This window comes from Lissotriton vulgaris, chromosome 1_2 (genome assembly GCF_964263255.1).
Source record: "Lissotriton vulgaris chromosome 1_2, aLisVul1.2, whole genome shotgun sequence".
NCBI classification, from domain to species: domain Eukaryota; kingdom Metazoa; phylum Chordata; class Amphibia; order Caudata; family Salamandridae; genus Lissotriton; species Lissotriton vulgaris.
The window spans coordinates 73,244,972-73,270,682 of record NC_141686.1 but is presented as its reverse complement, the minus strand read 5'-3'; the positions used below and the strand labels follow the sequence as shown (position 1 = coordinate 73,270,682).

The following is a 25,711-nucleotide window of genomic DNA, read 5'->3' as shown; positions in this document are numbered from 1 at the left end:
AATCGGCGGCAAAGTTATGGGGAATAGAATGTTGTGATTTTCCTATGGTAACTATAACTACATACTGGCAACCAACAGTAGGTAATATATCTATCTATCTATCTATCTATCTTTCTCTCTCTCTATGTATATATATATATATATATATATATATATATATATATATATATATATATATATATATATATATATATATATATATATATATATATATATATATATATGAATGAATAAAATGTATATCTTTTTGTGTTCACCAATATATGTCCTTTCTGTTCCCACCACAAAATGCTACAAGTAAGGCTACAAAGATAGGGAAAGTGGGGAGCCATTTAGCAAAAAACAAGTTTTTGGGGAGAGAAAGCTGCCTTTTCATGAAAGATGGGAGGAGGCTCATCATAGCAGAGCAATTTTCTATGGAACAAAATACAATTTCTTGCACACTCCAGTTTTCCCATTAAAAAAACAAAAACATGTTGCAATATTTTGGCACTTTTCTTGGTTCCCATGTGGGAAGCACATGATGCAAATTTGGCCTGGATACATTTTGTAAGATTTTTTTAATGACAGTTGAACTGCCCAAAAAAAAGTCTGGGTGAATGTATGACATTGTTCTGCATTCTGTCCATCAACTGTGGTTTTTGCAATTGTCACCCCGAGTAGGATGGGTATGCTCAGAAGTGAGTCCCATGCACTTCACAGCACTGGATTCAAGCAAGCCGGGCTGAAGACGGGTGGAATGCCAGAAACCGGTCCTCGGAAGCTTGTTTCCGGTCCAGGGAAGGCATGGCTTGGCAGTTCGGGCTGGACTGTTCCCATGAGGCACAGGGTCAGACTGATTTGTATATGGCCATGTCTGAACTGGGGTGGTGTGGAGTGCAAAACAACGATGGATTTAGGCCAAGATCTCTGTACTGGGGTGAATGTATGACATTGTTCTGCATTCTGTCCATCAACTGCGGTTTTTGCAAGTGTCACTCCGAGTGGGATGGGTATGCTCAGACGTGAGTCCCATGCACTCCACACCACTGGATTTAAGCAAGCCGGGCTGAAGACGGGTGGAATGCCAGAAACCGGTCCTCGGAAGCTTGTTTCCGGTCCAGGGAAGGCATGGCTTGGCAGTTCGGGCTGGACTGTTCCCATGAGGCACAGGGTCAGACTGATTTGCATATGGCCATGTCTGAACTGGGGTGGTGTGGAGTGCAAAAAACTATGGATTTAGGCCCGGATCTCTATACTGGGGTGAATGTATGACATTGTTCTGCATTCTGTCCATCAACTGTGGTTTTTGCAATTGTCACCCCGAGTGGGATGGGTATGCTCAGACGTGAGTCCCATGCACTTCACACCACTGGATTCAAGCAAACCTGGCTATAGAGGGCTGGAATGCCAGAAACCGGTCCTCGGAAGCTTGTTTCCGGTCCAGGGAAGGCATGGCTTGGCAGTTCGGGCTGGACTGTTCTCATGAGGCACAGAGTCAGACTGGTTTGCATATGGCCATGTCTGAACTGGGGTGGTGTGGAGTGCAAAAAAACGATGGATTTAGGCCCAGATCTCTATACTGAGGTGAATGTATGACATTGTCCTGCATTCTGTCCATCAACTGTGGTTTTTGCAATTGTCACCCCGAGTGGGTTGGGTATGATCAGACGGGAGTCCCATGCACTCCACACCACTGGATTCAAGCAAGCCGGGCTGAAGACGGCTGGAATGCCAGAAACCGGTCCTCAGAAGCTTGTTTCAGGTCCAGGGAAGGCATGGCTTGGCAGTTCGGGCTGGACTGTTCCCATGGCCATGTCTGAACTGGGGTGGTGTGGAGTGCAAAAAAACGATGGATTTAGGCCCAGATCTCTGTACTGGGGTGAATGTATGACATTGTTCTGCATTCTGTCCATCAACTGTGGTTTTTGCAATTGTCACCCCGAGTGGGATGGGTATGCTCAGACGTGAGTCCCATGCACTTCACACCACTGGATTCAAGCAAACCTGGCTATAGAGGGCTGGAATGCCAGAAACCGGTCCTCGGAAGCTTGTTTCCGGTCCAGGGAAGGCATGGCTTGGCAGTTCGGGCTGGACTGTTCTCATGAGGCACAGGGTCAGACTGGTTTGCATATGGCCATGTCTGAACTGGGGTGGTGTGGAGTGCAAAAAAACGATGGATTTAGGCCCAGATCTCTATACTGGGGTGAATGTATGACATTGTTCTGCATTCTGTCCATCAACTGTGGTTTTTGCAATTGTCACCCGAGTGGGTTGGGTATGATCAGACGGGAGTCCCATGCACTCCACACCACTGGATTCAAGCAAGCCGGGCTGAAGACGGCTGGAATGCCAGAAACCGGTCCTCAGAAGCTTGTTTCAGGTCCAGGGAAGGCATGGCTTGGCAGTTCGGGCTGGACTGTTCCCATGGCCATGTCTGAACTGGGGTGGTGTGGAGTGCAAAAAAACGATGGATTTAGGCCCAGATCTCTGTACTGGGGTGAATGTATGACATTGTTCTGCATTCTGTCCATCAACTGTGGTTTTTGCAATTGTCACCCCGAGTGGGATGGGTATGCTCAGACATGAGTCCCATGCACTCCACACCACTGGATTCAAGCAAGCCGGGCTGAAGACAGCTGGAATGCCAGAAACCGGTCCTCGGAAGCTTGTTTCCGGTCCAGGGAAAGCATGGCTTGGCAATTTGGGCTGGACTGTTCCCATGAGGCACAGGGTCAGACTGATTTGTATATGGCCATGTCTGAACTGGGGTGGTGTGGAGTGCGAAAAAACGATGGATTTAGGCCCAGATCTCTGTACTGGGGTGAATGTATGACATTGTTCTGCATTCTGTCCATCAACTGCGGTTTTTGCAATTGTCACCCCGAGTGGGATGGGTATGCTCAGACATGAGTCCCATGCACTCCACACCACTGGATTTAAGCAAGCCGGGCTGATGACGGCAGGAATGCCAGAAACCGGTCCTCAGAAGCTTGTTTTCGGTCCAGGGAAGGCATGGCTTGGCAGTTCGGGCTGGACTGTTCCCATGAGGCACAGGGTCAGACTGATTTGCATATTGCCATGTCTGAACTGGGTTGGTGTGGGGTGCACAAAAACGACGGATTTAGGCCCAGATCTCTGTACTAGGGTGAACGTATGACATTGTTCTGTATTCTGTCCATCAACTGTGGTTTTTGCAATTGTCACCCTGAGTGGGATGGGTATGCTCAGACGTGAGTCCCATGCACTCTACACCACTGGATTTAAGCAAGCCGGGCTGAAGACGACTGGAATGCCAGGAACCGGTCCTCGGAAGCTTGTTTCCGGTCCAGGGAAAGTCCACAAACAGAATGCCAGTACTGCGCGTTGGATCAAAATTTACAAAGAATTGAGTACCAATCCTCAATTCGAACGACCACTCTTTCAGTCTAGCTTATTTACAGTACTTCTTTTTATTTTTAAATTTTGTTTTTTATGTTTCTTTGTTTTTGTTGTTATACCTTTAACAAGAATTGTTTTACAAAGGGAGGGACTTGAGGGAATATATACAATAACATACAAAATGACTTGAGGTGGGTCATATGATTTTGTCACAGCACAGATGCAATATGTATCATTATTCAAAACATATAGTGAAAACATGTAACATTGAATGGACAACACTAAGTGCACTTGGGGACATATACACACAAGACTGGACAATTTTGTGAGACAGCGGCAAAGTAGATGAACGCCCTGTATTTGATAAGCTTTTTTTGAAAGCAGGTGCGGATACTTCTACTTAATAGAACACTTGCTAATGAGTGTTTTCATACAATAGACCATCAAATAATTAAATTTTTAAATACAATGCTGAAGGGATTGGTCTATTGAAAGGTCAGAGGTCAAAGGTCAGAGGTCGACGCGTTTCGAATCCCTTAAAATGCAGGGATTCTCATCAGGACCGTGTAGGCTCAATCTGCACTTTACTTTTCAGTAGTCGGTCTCCCAAGGGTGTGAAACGGATTGGATTGACAGGCAATGTAGAAGCGAGTTTTCAGTTTCTGCTCTCCAAGTTGTATCGGTTTTCTCTGTACGAGCGGTTCGGTGCTAATTCTCTAGTCTCCTCCATAGGCGTCTGAATCCATTGCTAGGACGCATTGTGAATGCCAGAAACCGGTCCTCGGAAGCTTGTTTCGGGTCCAGGGAAGGCATGGCTTGGCAGTTCGGGCTGGACTGTTCCCATGAGGCACAGGGTCAGACTGATTTGCATATGGCCATGTCTGAACTGGGGTGATGTGGAGTGCAAAAAAACGATATATTTAGGCCCAGATCTCTGTACTGGGGTGAATGTATGACATTGTTCTGCATTCTGTCCATCAATTGTGGTTTTTGCAATTGTCACCCCGAGTGGGTTGGGTATGCTCAGACGTGAGTCCCATGCCCTCCACACCACGGGATTCAAGCAAGCCGGGATGAAGACGGTTGGAATGCCAGAACCGGTCCTCGGAAGCTTGTTTCCGGTCCAGGGAAGGAATGGCTTGGCAGTTCGGGCTGGACTGTTCCCAAGGCCATGTCTGAACTGGGGTGGTGTGGAGTGCAAAAAAACGATGGATTTAGGCCCAGATCTCTGTACTGGGGTGAATGTATGACATTGTTCTGCATTCTGTCCATCAACTGTGGTTTTTGCAATTGTCACCCCGAGTGGGATGGGTATGCTCAGACGTGAGTCCCATGCACTCCACGCCACTGGATTCAAGCAAGCCGGGCTGAAGACAGCTGGAATGTCAGAAACCGGTCCTCGGAGGCTTGTTTCCGGTCCTGGGAAGGCATGGCTTGGCAATTTGGGCTGGACTGTTCTCATGAGGCACAGGGTCAGACTGATTTGCATATGGCCATGTCGGAACTGGGGTGGTGTGGAGTGCAAAAAAACGATGGATTTAGGCCCAGATCTCTGTACTGGGGTGAATGTATGATATTGTTCTGCATTCTGTCCATCAACTGTGTTTTTTGCAATTGTCACCCAGAGTGGGATGGGTATGCTCAGACGTGAGTCCCATGCATTCCACAACACTGGATTCAAGCAAGCTGGGCTGAAGACGGCTGGAATGCCAGAAACCGGTCCTCGGAAGCTTGTTTCGGGTCCAGGGAAGGCATGGCTTGGCAGTTCGGGCTGAACTGTTCCCAAGGCCATGTCTGAACTGGGGTGGTGTGGAGTGCAAAAAAACGATGGATTTAGGCCCAGATCTCTGTACTGGGGTGAATGTATGACATTGTTCTGCATTCTGTCCATCAACTGTGGTTTTTGCAATTGTCACCCCGAGTGGGATGGGTATGCTCAGACGTGAGTCCCATGCACTCCACGCCACAGACTGGGGTGGTGTTGAGTGCAAAAAACGATGAATTTAGGTCCAGATCTCTGTACTAGGGTGAATGTATGACATTGTTCTGCATTCTGTCCAACAACTGTGCTCGCGGCTCCCAGGGACTTTCAGAGATCGGCACTAGAGGTCAGTAGTGAGCTCAACGAGTTTCAGCGAGTTTCCAGGTGAGCCGTTCTGAGCGGAACGGAACGGAGCAGAGCAGAGCGGCAACAGCAGCGCCTTGGAGACTTTGGAGACGACGACAGAGCCGCACCCACAGCCACAGTGGTCACAGAGCGGTGGCAGACCGAGCGAGCCGCAGTGGTGAGGGTGCGGTGGCTGAGTGTGCCTGAACGAGAATGCGAGACGACAGGCGACAGGCGACAGGAGAGCGCAACCTTGGTGAGTCAGTCGTCAGTAAGCAGAGCAGAGCCTCCTCCCCCTCTGCTCCCCTCTGCTCCATGAGTATCCGCGTACCACCTGTACAGTGCAAGATTCAAACACTGCAATCGGAGCCTCACCCGTGTCCTCTCACACGCGTTTACCACAGCATTTGTCACAGCTTCTCTCCCCGCTGGAGCCGGTGGTTGGAGAGTGATTGGAGAGCCCTTAGTGAGATTGCGTGTTGGACAGGCGATAAAATAAATAGAAACAAAGATGAAAAAGACATACGGTGGTGAATCGTATACCTGCACACCTGCTAATTCACCATTACTATCACCATCTTTTTCATTCGTGCCAGCACAGAGTTCAGAGGCACCCAGCAGATGAGGAAGAAGCACAGGAGCAGCGCGGCATGTCCTTCAGGCCCCCTGTCCCTTAAGTCAAGTCAGCAAGGCAGCAAGAGGGCCCAGTCAGGGCTGCTTGGCAAGGAGTATAATCAGGCACCAATTACTCAGCACAAGTACCAGAGCACAGAACACAGCGCACAGAGCACAGAACACAAACCGTACAGCCCTCTACATAGCCCTGAACGTTATCCACAACCCCAACAACAGACTGCTAAAATCTCTGCGCAACGTGCATAGTAAGGGGGGGGCTCCCTTGGTCTCTTTCTGGGCTGGACCTTGGATATTGGTGCACCGCTCAAGGCCAAGCACCTAGTACCATCAAGTCGTCAAGCAGCAAGCAGCAATCAGTCAAGCAGCAAGCGTAATAGCTGAGAATACAACACTCAGACCGGACCAAGCTAACCCTGCCACAGGAACAAGAGTGGCCATCGTGCACCATTGTGTGCAAAGCAAAGCAAGCTCGCCCTCCAAACCAGTAAACTGTCTACAGCTCTAGTTCTTTACCATCAACGCGACTCACATTACCAGGTCTCAACACGACAAAGTATTGCATTTCCCTAGCGTCCCAAACTGAGTCGCCACCGTCTTCGTCTTGGTCACGTAGCATCCTATCATGAGATCAGGGAAAATCAGAACAGAACCTATAGCGAAAATTAGCAAGAACAAACAACCCCTACGTCGGAAAATGAGCGAAGAACTTACCCTCTCATCCGACGAGGACCTAACAGCGGACATGTTAGAGGTGAAAGTGGTGAAAGAGGTAAAAGATATTACGGCCAGCGCCTTTACTGACAAAACACAGAATTGGCAAAATCACAGACTTCCTAATCTCAACCACCCCGTTAATTCAGCCAGTACAACAGGTACCAAATTTAACAACTGCATCCAACACCAAAAGAAGATCCCAATCGGCGACTTCAACAACAAAGGACTTGCAGTGTCAAAAAAATATCCTGAGAAAAAACACCCATGAAACTGTATATCAGCTCTGGAACTATTCAGGAAAGAAACCGTCCAAAAGGACGAACTATTTGTAGGTGAAAGCACAAATAAACACAAGGGAGGAAGATGGCGACCTCTATCTTAACGTTGCGCCCAGCAACGAACGTACCGAGGGCTCAAAAGACACACTAACGGCGACCACTGGCATAGAGACGCGGCGTACTCTCAGCCTAGGCTCATACTTCACCCCAAGGGACCAAGACGACCATGGTGTTGACTTGCGCTTCACTCTGAGAAAGGTCAATAAGGGTCCATCAGACACACTGGACATCTCTGATACCACCACTAAGGACCAGCCCCCTCCTGACATCATGAACCGGGACGACCAAACACTGCCAAAAGATGGCTCGCCAGACACCCCCGACAAGGTCATTATCGATTTCATCATCAAGGTCCAACCCTCACATGACAGGATGACCTTAAACGATCGAACACAGCCTAAAGACGGTTCGCCAGGCATCGAGGCTCAAGCAAAGCAAAATAACACAACTACCCCTGGCGTTTGGGTAGAATCGCAGGAGACATACAACTCGAGCTCCGTTCGTTCCGGACACGCCGGCCATACGACCAGTAGGACAACAACAACAAACCGCCTGTCAGGGCTATTCTCGCTACATTATAACCTTTCCACAACAAGCACCATAACTCCCCTTAAGGGCTCCGAGTTAAGGATTAAAATGGCAAAACAAACACCAACCCCGGACACGGGGATGGGCATAGACCAACGAGACCTACCAGACTTCCGTGAAGTCCGAGCCTCGGGTGTAGCAAGGCATAAATCAAGGGATAAATCCCGGAGCAGCACCAAAGATCACAACCATTCAGTAGAGAATAGCCTACCAGCGTACGCACCATTGTGGCCACCGTTCATCAACATGATGGAAACCATCTCAACAGCCCTACTACAACACTTTGAAAAGTTGGATGTGCAGATAGACATCTTGCAAATTCTATCCAACCACGTTGCGGGCATTGACAAAAAGATCCTTGAGCTGAACTCCCTCATCGAACGGGTACAGAAAGACCCGCACACAATGTACCATGAATGTCAGTGTTACGAAACAATGAACCTTCTCAAAGCTTTACCAGCAATTCTATCTGACATTCTGGAAGAGGTTCAAAACAAACCAAATAACACCCATCACGCTTCTGAATCTTTTAGGACCGGAGCCTCCCCAGATAGCACGCTAATCTCAACCTCCAGCGTTCCATCAGATAACGAGGATATAAGGGTGGACAAAAAAGAAGGCTGCCCATCACCTCGCCCCATGGTCATCGAGGAATTAATCACCGAAGCATCAAGTGAGCATCAAAAAGGTACTACGAACCAACCCGGCATAGGCAAAGAAGCTTCCGGGTCACCCCTAACAAAAGGTATTCATTCCCACAGAAGTACGGCAGAGTCCGAGAATCTAAGGAGAGAAGAACCGGAAACAACATATAACAGGGAAACACACCAACTCAATACCTTGACAAAGCGCGAGCGTAAAAGATTGAGGAAATCAAGACAAAATAAGCATCAAGAAAAAAAGATGCTAGAAGGTTCTCAATACCCAGTACTACCACAGGCAAGTGATTGCAAAGTCCACACCTTATAGACTGGGCGGTCCAGAAAGAGCAAGTAGACCGGAGTTCGAAACGTTCGCAAGCGACTCAGCCCCCTGAAGCTTCATCAACAGTCGCTGATAAGAACCAAGGCACCCAATCCGCTAACCATGAAGAGTCACCCAAGGCGGACCAGGAAGAACAAATGGACTGTGGGCTTTCACACATTTTAGTGACCGAGCCCCCGGACGTAACAACAATAGTCGCCATCGAGAATCTAAGCATTCCAACTGCAAAACAACCCCAACCTTCAACGCAGTCGGCAGTTGGCTCTCCTGCGCCGAAACATCACATAGAACAGAAAACTATCTCACACTATTTCTCGAAATCTGTGTCGGGTCTCAAAGAGAATCATACGCCGATGATACCCAGTTGGCGGTGGCTCTTAACGGGGACTCTCACCAACTGGCATCAAACTTTGCGGATGGTCTGAGGGCTGTTGCTAGTTGGCTTACGGCCAACTGTCTACAACTCAACGCCCTCAAAACTGAGGTGATGGTACTGGGGAAACATCCTGATCTGTGGGGTGCTAGCTGGTGGCCTAAGGAGCTGGGACCTCCCCCAAAACCTGTTTCCGAACTTAAAAATCTTGGCGTCTGGTTAGATTCCAAAGTAACCTTCTCGTTCCATACTAAGAAGGTGGCATCCATGTGCTTCGGCATTTTGCGTGGTTTGAGGCCTATCCTCAAATTTTTTGATGCCCCCACTCGCCAGATGGTGATCCAAGCTAGCGTATTATCGAGGCTCGATTACGCGAGCTCACTGTTTTTGGGCGCCAACCAGGCGGAAGTCCTGCGACTCCAACGGGTGCAGAATGGGGCAGCCAGGGCCCTGGTGGGCTTGCCGCACTTCTGCTCAGCCCGCAGTACAATCTTCAAATTGCACTGGCTACCAGTAATTAGACGCATAGAGTTTAAGACCCTGTGCTTTGCGTTTAAAATTCTTAAAACTGACACTCCCACCATCCTCCAGCACCTTCTGACTTCGTACACCCCTTCGTGCAGCCTTCGTTCTGCCGGCCAAAATCTGGCACTTGTTCCTCGTTTCCAAAAATGTAGACTAGGTGGCAGATCGTTTACGGTGTTGGCCTCCAAATTATGGAACGCACTCCTTGTCTACATTCGCTCTTTAGAAGACCTTTTGGCCTTCAGGAAAGCTGTTAAAACTTATTTTTTTCCTCTGTCTTACTAATTACCCCCTACTTTGTCAGTGTGGTTAGTTATGTTACCTTTTCCTGTTATAGCGCCGGGACGCCCCTTTGCTGGGGCAGCTGTGCGCTCAAAAATTCAATTAACATAACATAACATAACAATTTGCAACAGAGCTTAACCAACCAAGACCCCATACTCTAGTCACAACGGACCCATCAGAACAGCAGGCGGTCCATGATATTGAGAGGGTAACGCATCCGTTTGGCTTAAATCAGAGCAGCCCAGACAGACTACCCACACGAAACACCCAATTCCTCTTCTCAAACCGGAATGGGAGGTCAGAAACTACCTATTCGGTGGGCCTAACAAAACACGAACTTATACCGCATTATAGTTCAAGGGGGAACCACGACATCTTAAATCGGAGTGCAATCCTAAAACTCACCACCTCGTTTGATACGCTAAAACATGTGGATACAACTCACATACACAGCATCGAATTCAAACCAATCCCCAACACAAACGGGAAAGAAATGACAGTGGTAACATGGCAGGACTCCAAAATTGCCAATGAAGTGTGGCGATACAGAGATGAGTTTGCCAACTGGGGAATTGAATTAAAATCAGTGCCGCCGGAAAGATACCCTGGCCCACTAGCTGCCCTTGTGGAAAAAAGATCTAACCCAGAAGGCGGAATTCTCCGGGGGGCCGTTGGCGGTATGGCCACCAAAAAGGAGGAATGGGTCAATCTACGAATCATCCACTATGGACAGACAGGGGGGCCTAATGAAGGTCGGAAAATTCTAACCCCAATACAAAATTCACCGGTGGCAGGGAGAAAAGAGGCATGAAAACCGACATTAACGGCCTGGGGGGTAAAACAAACGAAGCTGAACTAATGTCATTTCTAAAAACTTTCGACATCCTATTATTACAAGAAACTTGGCTAATGGCTTCGCAGCAAATAGACGGCTTCAATGAAACCAAACTCTTAGCAACCAAAAATGGCCGATCGGGTAGGGCCGTCGGAGGTCTATCAATCTACCTGTCTACCAGCATCGCCTGATCATTTGTTAATATCGACACAGGCCAACAATGGATTCAGTGCATCAAAATCGATCTGACGCTAGACCCTGACAAAGGCATACAGAGGGCTCAAGACCTCTCGCCAATGATAATTTTTAACATCTATATACATCCAGACTCCAAGAACAAAGTGGAGAAAATCCTGACCCTAAAAGCCCTCATCAAATCCATGCAATCTATCTTCCCGCAGGCCGGGATAGTTGTGTCAGGTGGCTTGAATATGTTCTTGCTTCAAAAAGACAATATTCTAACCAGGTCTCAAAATAAATGGAAAGGTGGATCTATCCCAAGCCTTGTCACTAATCATCGAAAAAAGGACAAAATCGGCCAACAGTGCGCCTCGATATTTGCAGAGGTGGGAATGATCGCTTTGAACGGCCGATTCCCACAAGACCAACCAGCAGCCTCAACCAGAATTGCAAAACAAGCTCACTCAGTCCTGGACTATACCATTGTGGAATTATCGGTCTTGCAATCCATCGTAAATTACAAAATCATCCACAGAATTGAGAGCGACCATAGTGTACAAGCATTTGAATTCAGCCTCCATCATAAGAGGGCCGCAACATACGAAGTCTTGACCGAACCCCCAAGCCTTTACAATCTCAAGAGACTTGTGTGGAACGGCAGTAACATCAAAGAGATAATGATGCACATTTATAACGCCCAAACCGATGTGACCGGAGACGACCCACCATCACCCGTGGACAACCGGGAAAGCCTGATTACAACATTAATAGAAAGATTTGGCAACAAACCTCGCAGTCATCAATCGATCTCGGGCAAAGTCCCTCAAGTGTCCCTGGGACGTATAGCATACAACAAAAGGACTCTAAACCAAGAAATCAGAAAAATCCAAGCGACAGCTAAGATAACGGGTGAAGACACAACCAATCAAATATACAAACTAAGGCGAAATTACAAAAAAGAAGTATGGCTAGAAAAATCAAAACACCAAACTGACATCTGGCAATCACTATTAGCACACAGCAAATCCAACAATAATGCTAAATTTTGGGCAGAAATAAACAAAATCGCTAATGGAGCTGCTAAGGACTCCAATGCCAACATACTTGAGGATGATTGGATACAGTATCTAGAACACACACAATGCAACAACACGCTCGCATGGAGCTCAACCCCCCAGACCCCACACCCAAAAAACTCCCAAGATGTGGACTCACAGCTCGATGCAAACTGGATAACGCCATCACAGGTAGAAATAGTACTAAAAAACTTAACATCAAAAGGCGCACCCGGACCGAACGGCTTACCGAACGCCTTGTTCAAACAAGATCGTCAGTTCTGGGCGGAACATCTCACCCCTCTATACAACATTGCTTTTCAGTCAGAATGCATTCCTAAATCATGGAGAGGCAGCATTCTCCATCCAATTTTTAAGGCAGGCTCAAGATCTGATCCAGCAAATTATCGCCTCATAGCGCTCATAGATGTCGAGGCCAAAATCTATGCCTCGAATCTGCTGACGGCCTTAGAAGACTGGGTACGCACGAAAAAAATCCTCCCGATCACGTAGACAGGTTTTAGGCCTGGAACCAACACCCTATGCAACCTGCTGGCATTAAACCTTTTGGTCGACAAAGCAAGGGAGAAAACTACCAAGCTGTACACGTGTTTTGTCGACCTAAAAGCAGCATTCGACACAGTCCCGAGGGAGGCCTTATGGCAAAAAATGGCCACCTGGGAAATACCACCAAAGCTGTTGCGGGCAATTATCACCCTATACTCATCCACCTGGGTAAGAATAAAACTAGGGAACGGAGAAAGAATAACTAGAAAAATACCCACCCATGTTGGCCTTAAGCAGGGTTGCGTATTGGCACCAACGCTGTTTAACATCTTCACAGCGGACCTGGACAAGAGCATCGCGGAGACAGAAAGCGACCCACCAAAGCTAGCCCAGCATAAAATTAGGAGCATACAGTATGCAGACGACATCGTACTGTGCAGCCAGACCCCGATGGGCCTCCAACGCTCCATCACTAAGCTCCACGATTACATCAGCGCACAGGGCTTGCAAATCAACTTTAAGAAAACAAAGATTGTCTGCTTTGCCTCGCGATGAGGTAAAAAAACCCTACAAATGGCACATGGCAGGCAACACAATTGAGCAGACTGCCTCATATAAATACCTGGGTATAGTGGTCGACTCCAGATGGACTCTGAATGACCACCAATTGTACAGAAAGGCTCAGGCAAACAAATTACGTTTTGCACTAAACCTACTGAAAACAAAATTGAATTGCCCCTCGAACTCGCACCTGCTGAAGGTAATAGCTGCCAAGTTTCTACCATCTCTAACTTACGGGTCGGAATTGTACAGGTGTAAGGATGCAAACTTCTTGAACATGCAACAGTCGGAGCTGTTCAAACATATTTTTCACATCCCGAGGTTCGTATCCCAATTGCAGATCCGCCTGTAATTCGGCCTAACAAACCAGCACCAAGTCAGACAAGCGGCTATTTTAAAAACATGTTGGAAACTAAGAGCAGCTCAAGAAGACACGCTCATGGGTCTGTGTTGGATGGAGATGAAGCAACAAAGAAAATCAAAAAATGACTGGAACTCAGTTTGCGTGAATGCCCTGTCAGAACTCAATCTGGAAAAGGCATGGAATACAAATCAAACCTTCGCGGCTTTTAAAAAAGTGACCAACGGAGCCGCAAAGCAAAGATCATGGCTATTAGATAAAGCAGCAACAGCGAACAAAAAACACGGGTGGACGGTGTTGGACACGTATGGGAAAATGGAGCCTCAACCTTATTTAGTCAACCATATATCCACGGCCGCCCAAAAGACTCTTCTAAATCAACGGCTGGGCACCTCCACCTTAAAAGAACATACACCGGCATGGAAGCAAACATGGTCGACCACAGACTGCAGACTATGTGGACAAAAGGACGAATCATTGCTGCACATATTATGCATCTGCCCCTCTCTGAAAAATCTGAGACGCTACTTTCTCCTTCACGGATTCCGTTTTTTTAAAATTAGATCATGCCGCTCGGCTGTCATGCTAGCACTGAACAGCCAACAATTGCAGACAGCTTGTAGAGCCGCACGATTCTGTCAAAAGTCACTGCAGCTAATACAAATTACTGAGAAACACGATACTATAGTGCTGAAGTCGGAGGCGTGAAGTATAATGAACTGATCCATAGATCCATCTCTCCCCTCTCACAAACACTCCAATTACATGGATTCTTAGAAAGTTTTCCTTTTAACCATTTGAGACTTTGTACTCTTTTTTAATCATGTATTTTATGTTACAATATTGTAAAGGTTTTAATTAACTAAATACAATAAAAATTTTCAAGACTTAACTGTGGTTTTTGCAATTGTCACCCCGAGTGGGATGGGTATGCTCAGACGTGAGTCCCATCACTCCACACCACTGGATTTAAGCAAGCCGGGCTGAAGACGACTGGAATGCCAGAAACCGGTCCTCGAAAGCTTGTTTCCGGTCCAGGGAAGGCATGGCTTGGCAGTTCAGGCTGGACTGTTCCCATGAGGCACAGGGTCAGACTGATTTGCATATGGCCATGTCTGAACTGGGGTGGTGTGAAGTGCAAAAAAACGATGGATTTAGGCCCAGATCTCTGTACTGGGGTGAATGTATGATATTGTTCTGCATTCTGTCCATCAACTGTGGTTTTTGCAAAAAAAAAGTCTTAGCAGAGGTAATCTCAGCAGTAAAGTGGTAAGGTTAGAGATGAGACTTGTAGTACCAGACTTATTTTATCTGTCAGAGTATTAAAACCTTCAAGAAAATAAAGATTATAATGATCCAACATAATGGAGCTGGTTTCCCTTCTGGAGCATTTTGAAAAGATGTTGTTATGTGGTGGCAGTCTATAGCCGATGTGAGATGTGAGATGTGCCTGAGTGAGTGGACTAATCTAACCGTTACAATGTAATATTCCACCGATTTTAATATCATAAATAAATCTAAAGAGATCAATACCATGTTTACAACAGTTGGCCCCTCCTGACGTTTGTGGGTTTAGTTCATGATTGTAATCAAGTATTCCATGGGATAGGGGAGAACACAATAAAAACATCAATGACAAACTAATATAGCAACAGGCAATATGGCAACACAACATATTGATGTAATATAACAAAAAAACTGAACTAAACTACAGCAAAATTACACAAACACAGTTTATTAACAGCGTAACAGGACATCACAACATCTCAATAGTACTTCTAGACAATACCAAAAACACAGCACAACACGAAACATTGAAAAATATCATTGCCAAACCACAATAAAGACACAGCAAACCAACAACACAGCTGACAACACAATCAAACAATACAAAATGGAAGAAACACAAACCCTGCTTTGCAAGTCCTATGGCTCTACACTGCTGTCATTTTTTTCTCTATCCCTCACTTTTTTTTTTACCAACGATTACCCTGACACCCCCTCTGTCTTTTTCACTTTCCTAACCCCTTTAGCTATTTTTATCATAAAATAGCAAAATGTGGCTCAAGTGATATTTGTTTGACTAATGAATCATGTGCTGTTTCATCTTATTTTTCCATGGATGTTATTAGAGTTTTCCACATTTCAGGATCCTCCTTCATTATGCTTGAGGTCGGACTTTTCTCCAATGGTGCAACACCATTGCCGTGGAAATATTCTTTTCCACACTGCAAACATCATAAATTGGAATTGTTCAACGATTTCCAAGAGGAATAAAAACAGTTCTATAGAGCCCTCCTGGCGTGTTCAGTAGTCCACGCTAACTTGTGTATGCTGAGGGCCCGATCCACAAAGGGCCTCCACACATGGGTGGGGACTCCTCAGGAATGGGGGGGGGTGCGGGCAAACTTGTGGTGGGACCTCCGAATTGCAGTTTCTCATTCTGGAGGACCCACCGTAAGTGCAGGCTCCCCGCAATGACTGCGGGGCTTCCACCACAAGTGTGGAGCCCCTTTGTGAATCAAGCGAGAAGTGGGCATATAGGAGCACTCCTCTGAACTCCATAAGTGCTCAAATCTTTTATTGTAGATGAGGTCAACTGTGTGTGCAGAGCATGGACACTGCTTAGTGTGAGGCTATGTGGCTGTAATGCTTACGCTAAAAGTAGCCATGCAAGTGGAATCAAGACAAACTATGGGGTATATTTACATCAAAGTTAGCATTCCTGGCTTAACGTCCCTCTCCACCTCTTCAGAAACGCAGGGCTGCACCATATTTACAAACAATATGGTGCAGCCAGCCATGTCCTACTGCACTGGCGCTAAATGTAGCCGCCTAGCACCAAAGAAGGCACCCTTGCACCATAGGGTGTCTGCATTGAGGAAAAGATGGTTTATATGCTGGAAGGTCTCACTTCCAGCATAAACAATGTTTAAATTACGTTTTGTAACTTTTATGTGTGCTGCTTAATGCAGAACACATAGAAGTTGCAAAATGTAATTTTATTTTATTGTTTATGTGTAGGGAGGATCAACTTCCTGCACATAACAAATAAACCAATGGCAATTTGCTGTTTCCTTGTGAGCTGCACAACACAGCATACATGAAAACAGCAAAAACGAGGAGAAATAAAGCATGTATCCTTATTTCGCCTGTTTAGGACCAGGTTTTCCCTGGTCTTAATTTTGGAGCTGCCTCCTGTTTATACCCCACTTGTAAATAGGGGGCAGCGTCAAAATCAATGGATGTTGAGTGGGAACACCCACTGCAACACCTATTGCCCTCCCCTTTCACACTAAGTACAGCGTGAAAGGGGCCTTTTTTACAAGGCAGCGTTAAGCCACATTAAATGGCTTATCGCTGCCTTGAAATAATGCGAAGCCCCTAACGCCACTACAACGTCACTTGAAGCCCGGTGCACACTGTTAATACACCAGAGAAATGCACCACAACTGGGACACCTACCTAGAAAAAGCAGCAGCTAATTCAGACATCAGGCCTCCATGAGAGATAATACATCTCTCCTCCTCCAGGACAATCTTGTTAAACTCCAGGGGTCTGACCACCTCCGTGCCATGTGCATGTAGGTTACACATCCCATACATGATCACAGATAGGTTACCACCCATGCGTTTCACCAACACCCCCTCCCTCCCCCGAGATCACCAGTGCCTACCCCTGCTGCTGGACAAGCACGGGCGTCAGTGGAGGTATACTGCTTCTGCCGTACAACTTGCAGATTAGCTCCCCATTTGTAATGTTTCGAAGTTACAGCCCCTGTAGGGCACTTTGATAGATTAGTTGTAGTGGGCTAATAACAAATGGTGCATACAGACACTGCACCTGCTAGTTAGACTGTGCTACCTTAGGACGTCGTTCTGGATGGACACTGAGAACACATTGCACTGTTATATAGAGTTGTTCCTTATCACTGTTGGCATCTTCACCAGGACACATCTGTACTTGTTCTATATCATTATCACTGCATTCAAAATGTTTGCTCCATCTCTCAATTGTGTATGCCTATAATAATAATAATAATGAACTATTTCCCCCCCAAAAACTAACTTTATTTCACAAACTTGATTTATAAATCAATTAAGGGATTTTATATACATATATGTGCACACACGTATACATATATATCTATCCACATATATATATGTGTGTGCATGTGTGTGTGTTTGTGTGTGTCTATATCCTCAACTGTATTGGATGTACATTGGCAAATAATATTTAAATCATATCCTCAACATCACATCCCCTAGTCCTGGATCTATTTGCTCGGAAGAAACCATGTTTTGTGTTTCCTTTGTTGTTCCCCAACCCTGCACTTTATTGTCTGTTTAAACCTTTATTTAGGGATGCACTGTGTTCACTATTACATGTTTGTTGAACCTTTTATTTCGACGAACGAGGTTACATTTCCCATTTGCTTTTTGAGGAAATGGCAGACTTAAGGTAAAATGTATTGTGACCATTGGGGCCACTGGGCCGATTTATGCTAAAGCTAGGGTTTCAGGAAGATTCAACAGCCACTTGGCTGGGTAAACAAAGGCCTGAAAAACGTGATGAAATATGTTATGGTGCAACATGAAAATAATGCGATGAATAATGAGATGTGGAAGTTGCAGATTATAAATGTTGGTTAAAATTACGGAACTCAACAATTAATTATATTGATATTTTTTGTATGAATCTCGCAAATTTGAAACATGTTATGTATATATATCATTTATTAAATTGATTCATTTTAGATCATGTACGAAGCCCCTACTCTTCACCATTGATCATAACCGACATCACAATGTTTTCAAAAGAATCACCACAACATGTGAACTCAATCTGTTGTCTGTGTTTATACTTGTAAACCAACATTGTCAGTCTGTCCTTTATGTTTATCGATGTGCTCTATAAATGGTGGTGGGAAACGGTGATTGTTAGCCTTGTGAAGAAGACTGTTATGGTCAAAACGCATTGCTTTTGTGATACACTTTGACCCTTAAAGTGATGTTGGAGTGCAACTCATTCTGGTAGAATATATTGTCGCACAGGATTTTTCTACCCTATATATATATTAGGCCTGGGCATAGTTTGCATAGCAGCACTACACGTTGCTTCACTGTAGTATACTTTGAACTTCAAGCATAGCTGATGGCACTGTGTACTTGTCTGCACTGTGAAAAATGTCTAAATAATTGCAAATGGCATCCTGCACAGTACCAGTTATGATAAAATAAGTATCTCTATCTTTATATAAGCATATAGTACTTTCACAAAACTGAAACTGAAAAATTAGCAAGCAGTGAGAGAGGTGATGATTTTGGGATCCTCCCGAACCTAGGGGGAGTACCAAACAGATGCCTTGAAAACAAAAAAAACCACATATTATTGAACGATTTGGTGGTGGTCCCATCCTCTTAGGACCACCCCAAGCACAGTTATTGGCAAAAAATCATTAACCAAAGGCCCTGCAAAGCATCATGGGATGAGATTAGCAGTGGGCAGTGAATATTATATAGTAACCAATATCAAAATAATTTTACAAAGAGCTGCAGTTCAACTGGTGGTTACTAGATGTCCCTCACGAGTCAAATGCAAATGCTGGATGAAAGGGTTTCAATGGTTTTGCCATCTAGTAACGACTAGGTGAACTGCAGCTCTTTGTAAAATTATTTTGATATTGGATACTATAATATTCACTGATTGTTTTTTTGTCAATAACTGTGCTTGGGGTGGTCCTAAGAGGATGGGACCACCACTGAAGTTCAACAAAATGTGCTTTTTGTTTATGCTCTCTGTGTTCAAGGCATCTGCTTGGTCCTCCCCCTAGGTTAGGGGAGACCCCAAAATCATCAGCTCTCTCATTGCCTAATGTTTTCCTTGTAAAAGTTCACTTTTGTGAATTGGTTATAAGCTTTTAAGCATGTAAAATTGCTTTTTCAAAGCATCTGAGGATGTTGTTGATTTAGCTGCTACGCTTCGTGATTAGGCACAGTTTTGGTACTACAAACTTTGCCTGCTCCGTTAGCGTAGCGTAGTATTATGCCCAGGGTTAATATATATCCCATCAATCCTTTGTGCATACACAAAAGAAGCTGAGCCCAAATCTATATAAGTGTGGTATTAGAAAAATATTTCATATGGCAAAACGCCTGAGGCGTTACGGAGCAGCCGCTCCTTGCTCACGGGGGCAAGGAGTGGCTGCTCTGAAACGTGTTGGCGTTTTGCCATATGAAATATATTTGTAATACCACGCTTATATGGATTTGGGCTCGGCTTCTTTTGTGTATGCACAAAAGATTTTTGGGATTGTAAGAGGTTCGCGACCTCGCCGCAGCCCGCCGCTACGAAGAGGCACAGTTACTAGCGAGTACTGGACTGCATATATATGTACATAAATAATTTTTTAGATATTTTGTGCATTTATTACAAAGACTATTGCCTCACCATCAAGCATATTATTGCAAGATTGGTTTGAAACCAGAAGGCAGCTATAATATGCAGTTGTGTATATGTTCTTACAGAATTAAAAAAACAGTTTATTAGGATGCACATTGTTGGAGAGTGCCCTATTGTATGCTTTCCCCCCCATGCGTTTCTCTAATACTGATGGTTATCACTCTGAAAGTGCACTGGAGCCTGCTGCCAAGGACCCTGTGCCAGTGCTCTCTCACTGAAACTGGTATATGAAAATCGGCAGAGCCAATTGGCAAGGACTTTAACTCCCTTATAAATCCCAAGTACATGGTAATGGTTGGTACTCAGGGTATGGGTGTTAAAGGGGTCGCCAGGGCCTGAAGCACTGTTTGTGCCACCCTAAGTGATCCTAGTAAACTAATGACAGAAGGCTTGCTATTGCAGGATGCAGGAGCAGTGAACACTGCTAGAACTTGACTTTCCCCTCACCACGTATGGCAAAGTCAATGTACAATTTCTAATATATGCCAGTCACCCTTAAGGAAGGCCTCCCTATCCCAGGAGGCAGGGTTGATTATATAAAAAATGAAGACATATCAGTCTAAGCTTATATGTCCCTATTAAGGCCCTTACCATTATCATGTGGTCCCCTCTGAGGTAGATCAGCCACTGGAAACTAGCAACCCATTGGCCATTTGCACCGACATCCCTAAATCCAGGATTTAAGGCCTATCCCTGACACTATATCCTCATTTCTGATCGGACTTGCAACAAAGGACACAAGAAGAGACCAGAGCCAGCAGCAACAGGAGCTGCACAAACCAAAGACGTGATACTCTACACAAGTGGCAACCTTCCTAGATTTTCACAACTGCGTCTCATCCTGCAACAAAGACCGGTGCCCCCAGACAGAGGGACTCCTTTGAGAGCCAAAGGTAACTTCAAACTCCGCTGAACTAGTGGAGCTAGTCCCCTGTGCACAGCAGGTAAAAACAACACACCAGAACCAAAGAATCGCTGGACATATAAAACGACATATAAAATGGCGATTTTAGAAGCCAAGAATGGGTGGAAAATGAACAAATGGGATGCCTTGAGAAGCGCTTTGGGGCTAGGGATATGAGGACATTCTGGAGAGCCGTTAACTTGGACAGCTCTGGCCCTAGATCACCGGTTGACCCGAATCTGGGAGAAGAGGTTTGGCGGGAACATTTTGAATCCCTTTATTCTAAGGAAGAAACATCGATCGTTGAGCCAGCCGAAGGTTGTCCTATGGGGATTGATTACCACCCCCCCCCCCCAGCTCCTCTGAATGCAAAGAAGCCCCTGCTGTTAAATACAATATAAGTATAAGCTTAAATGAAATGAAGGGAGCGTAGCGAAAATAGCGTCTGGCAAAGCACCCGGTCTAGATAAAATCCCGGGGGATCTTTTTCGCAGTGAACCATCTGTCTGGGCTCCATATCTCTGGGTCTTATTTAATGCAATGCTGCAGGGTATGAAGATTCCCCCTAGTTAGGCTGGAGCGGAAATAATTCTGATCTATAAAAAAGGTTCTCCACTCCTGCCAAACAATTATAGGCCAATTAGCCTGATAGACATCTCACAAAAGATTTTTGCGCGTGTAGTGCTGCTTAGGCTACAATCTTGGATGGAAGAACAGAAGATATTAACCCCCCTACAGGCAGTGTTTAGAGAAAAACTGTCCTCTGTGGATCAAATACTTAGGCTCCAAATGTTACATTGGAAGACTGTGTGCTTGGAGGTTGGCAGCCTCTATTTAATATTCGTTGACCTCTGGACAGCCTTTGATTTGGTTCCAAGGAAAAAATTGTGGACAGTCCTCTACGAGATGGGGGTTCCCATATACTTAATCCAACTCATCAAGCTGCTGCATAAGGATAACTTTGCGCAAATCAGGTTTGGCAAGGATGGAAAGCTCACTGCACCAATCCCAATTAAGCGCGTTGTTCGCCAGGGTTGTGTGCTTGCCACCACTCTTTTCAGCCTTTATATCAATGGCTTGATAGATTTTTTACTAGCAGAAAAAGACCTTGATGCCCCTAAACTAGCCTCCCGACTCATCCCAGCAATGATGTTTGCTGATGATACTTTATTAGTATCCAAATCACCTATGGGGATCTAGAGGGTATCAATAAATTTGAAGTTTTCTGTAAATGTAAATTGATACTTGTATAGCACACTACTCACCCGCAAGGGTCTCAAGGCGCTTGTACGAATATCGCTGTGGAACCCGTCCTGGCTTTCCCTGTGAGGCGTCCACTCCTGGGCACCCCTAGGGTGAAGGACAGGCATCCTTAGCGTTGTGGGGGCTGTTGTGGAGATTAAACAAGCTATTGCCCAGAGTTGCACTCTATGATTAGAATAGGCACCGAGGCGAGAATTATCAGGTCCATGGAATTTTTGAGCCCAAGACCCGCCGAGGCCAGGAATTGAACCCTGGTCCCAGGCTAGACCTCTGCATCAGGGTCTGCCGCTATAACCATTGAGCCACACTTCTCCACTAGTCAAAGAGGTCTTGAAATGAATCTACAGAAAACCAAACTTATGGAGTTTAATAGCCCTAAAAGTACAGGAGCTAACCCTTCATTAAATGGTAAACCCCTCAAAAGAGTTATCTCTTTAGATTATCTCGGGATAACAATTGCAGAAACTATGGATTGGGGGGCCCAGATTTAAAAATAATCACTAAACCTAGCACAATCATCAGGTGGTATCATGAAGGTCTTCTGCAAGTCTAGTCAGAAACCATTGAGTCCGGCTATTGAAATCTGCAAGGCTCAAGCCCGGGGAGGGGCGTTATATGGTGCTGAACTTTGGGGGCATGTAAGCCACGATAACCTTACTCAAGTAGAGAATAATTTCCTCAGACAGTTGTTAAAACTCCCACGGAGCACTCTGCTAATTCCACTCCGATTAGATTTGGGCCTTATGGCAATCGCGGATGTGTCAAATCTAAAACCTTTATTGTACTGGTGATGCCTGTGGGTTACCCCCGAACTGTTATCATACAGGGAGGAACTATCAGAAATAATTAATCTACTAGGGGATGTCAAACTGCTGTGGCTTGCTTATATCATACATTGGCTAGTTAGTATGGGGCTGGGTGAGCTTTGGGATGATCCTGAGACCGCCTGTTCCTCTCTACCCAGGAAATTACTGAAGGCCCACTAGGGGAGTATAAATTGGCACCCCCAACACGACCCCCTACACTATACAAACACCAATGCACTACCCTAAACCCTAAAACACTACCACCAGCATGATCCCCTACACGATTCAAACACCACTGCACTACCCAAAACACTAAAACACTACCCCCAGCACGTCCCCTTACACTACCCAAACACCACTTTGAGATTTCATCAGTGATGTCATGAGTGATGTCACTGACCATGTCATGAGTGATGTAATATGTGACGTCATCAGCAGTGCATTGCGGGCACGAGTTATAGTTAGCTGAACTAACTATAACTGGGGAGTTTCTATGGTTTTGTACGAGTGAAATGTCCAACTAACTATAACGAGAGATAGATAGATAGATAGATAGATAGATAGATAGATAGATAGATAGATAGATAGATAGATAGATAGATAGATAGATAGATAGATAGATAGATAGATATTACCAAACAAGAGGCAGTTCCTTCTGGGATGGAGCCCGTTGTCAGGTGGTGTTCATGCCGGTGGAACCACAGCAGGACAATTTAATTCATGACGAAAGTCCAATAAGGCGCATACTCGGAATTATGATTTGCTTGTGCAAAGTTCTCATATTCAGTAACTATGCATTTCGACAGTAACACTGTCTTGATCACACAGTGTTACTGTCAAAACGCATAACACAAGCCAATCATCATTCAAAGTGTGCGGCTGCCAGTAGGTAGTTATAGTTAGGACCTACTATCATAGGAAAAGGGTTTTTTGTTTTGTTAATAACTTTGGCAACATTCAATGAATGCTCACGAGATATTCAAAACTAGTTTGCAACTCATTGTAGCTGCTGTGTGGAAAGTTTTGTGGTGATTTGTCATGTGGGGGCTGAGAAAATGGGTTGGTCCCAGAATGATTTTTTACCAGGCAAGTTCTTATAGGGATTTTGAACATGACCTCAGCCTGAACCAGAAAGAGCCCTTTTTGTTATTAGATGTAAATCTGTTCAGTAGTTTTTGAGATATTATTTGGAAAATAAAGTTCTATATCTAGAGGCGCAAACCCTTCACAAATACTTTGTGAAGCGTCGAGAATACACACGCCAACAGTAATGCTGTGATTGGCTGGCACCAACTTGTGTAGAAAGTTCTGCCTGCAATTTTGTATAATGGGACATGGTTCAGAGGGGTCAAAATAAATAGTGGAAGTTGCTGAAGGGGTCAGGGTAGAGGAACCCTGACCCCTTGGGTAGAATATAGGGGTCTTTGAGGGCCCCCTTAAGTGAACAAGATGTAGAATAAAGTTTTTGTCCCACATGCGATATTGGCAAATCCACACCCACTGCAACCCCCAATATAAAGTTGTTGCGGATTCACAAATATCGCTGATAAATGAAAGAAAATACATTCACACACTCACTCAGACACTAACACTCTTGCTCACAACCTACACCCACTCACAGACCCAATCAGACACTCACGCACCCACTCACAGAACCACTGAGACAATCACACACCCACTCATGCAGCTACTCTACTCAGATGCTCATTCACAGAGTCACTCAGACACTCACAGACGCACTCAAAGGCCTACTCAGAGACACATGTACCAGCTCACATAGCCACTCAGAAACTTATGCATCCACTCACAGACCCACTCAGAGACTCATGAGCTGACTCACAGACACACTCTGAAACTCATTCACCCACTCACAGACCCATTCAGAGACTCATGCACTGATCCACAGACCCACTCAGAAACCCATGCACCAACTCATAGAATCAGTTAGACACTTATGCACCCACTCACAGACCCACTCAGACACTCATGCAGACTCTAGTAGAGCCAGTCATACACTGATATGTCTACTCACAGATACTCTTAGTATCATGCACCCACTGACTGACCCATACAGCTACTCGCATGCCCACTCACTGACCCATGTAGCCACTCACACACATACCAAACCACTCACACACAGCCACTCACACACCCACTCACTGACCTATACAGCCACTTACACACCCACTATAAAAAGGTGAACCTTATAATTAGAAAAAAAAATGTAAAAAACACTTCAAAACTTACTGGAAAAACAAAGGTTACATAGATGTTATAATTAGAGAATAGATTTTTTTAAAACTTTTGAGATTCTCCGAAACAAAGGTAACAAGGACGATATTGTTGGGCTCACATTTCAATTGTACAAAATCATAGAAATTCAGCAGTTCTGGTTACATGACCTAACTATAACTTACACCCCTGCAATGCACTGCTTTTGACCTCAGATATGACCTCACATATTAAATCGCTCATGGTAAGTGATTACGTCTGTGTATAATTATTTTAGATTTCAATCAAAGAGCAAGGCAAATCGAAAGCCACATATATGCATAAAAAAACAAGTCATCATTGGCAGAGAACCTTTTATGTCAACCACAGCCACTAAGCACAAAATTCCAATGAGGCACTTGCACTCTGATCTCACAGGTGACCTGAAAATAATACTAAGCTGTAAAAACATCCTTAAAACTGCAGAGTTGGGTGCAAATTTTAGGAGATTAGGATGACTGACCTGATTAATCTGTCAGATTGCTTTGAGCTCCATAGAGACTTGAAACTGACTTGTTGAGGACAGGAATAGGTTCGAGATCTGTGAGAGAACAAAGCATCATTCCATCTGTACCAGAATTATTTAATTGCAAAAG

General features: G+C 45.1%; 1 protein-coding gene across 1 annotated transcript in view; it reads left to right on the top strand.

Moving 5' to 3' along the window:
• Positions 1-25,711, top strand: part of LOC147733934 (sodium- and chloride-dependent GABA transporter 2-like) — a 1,073,416-nt gene that overhangs the window by 842,937 nt on the left and 204,768 nt on the right. The window lies entirely within an intron of this gene.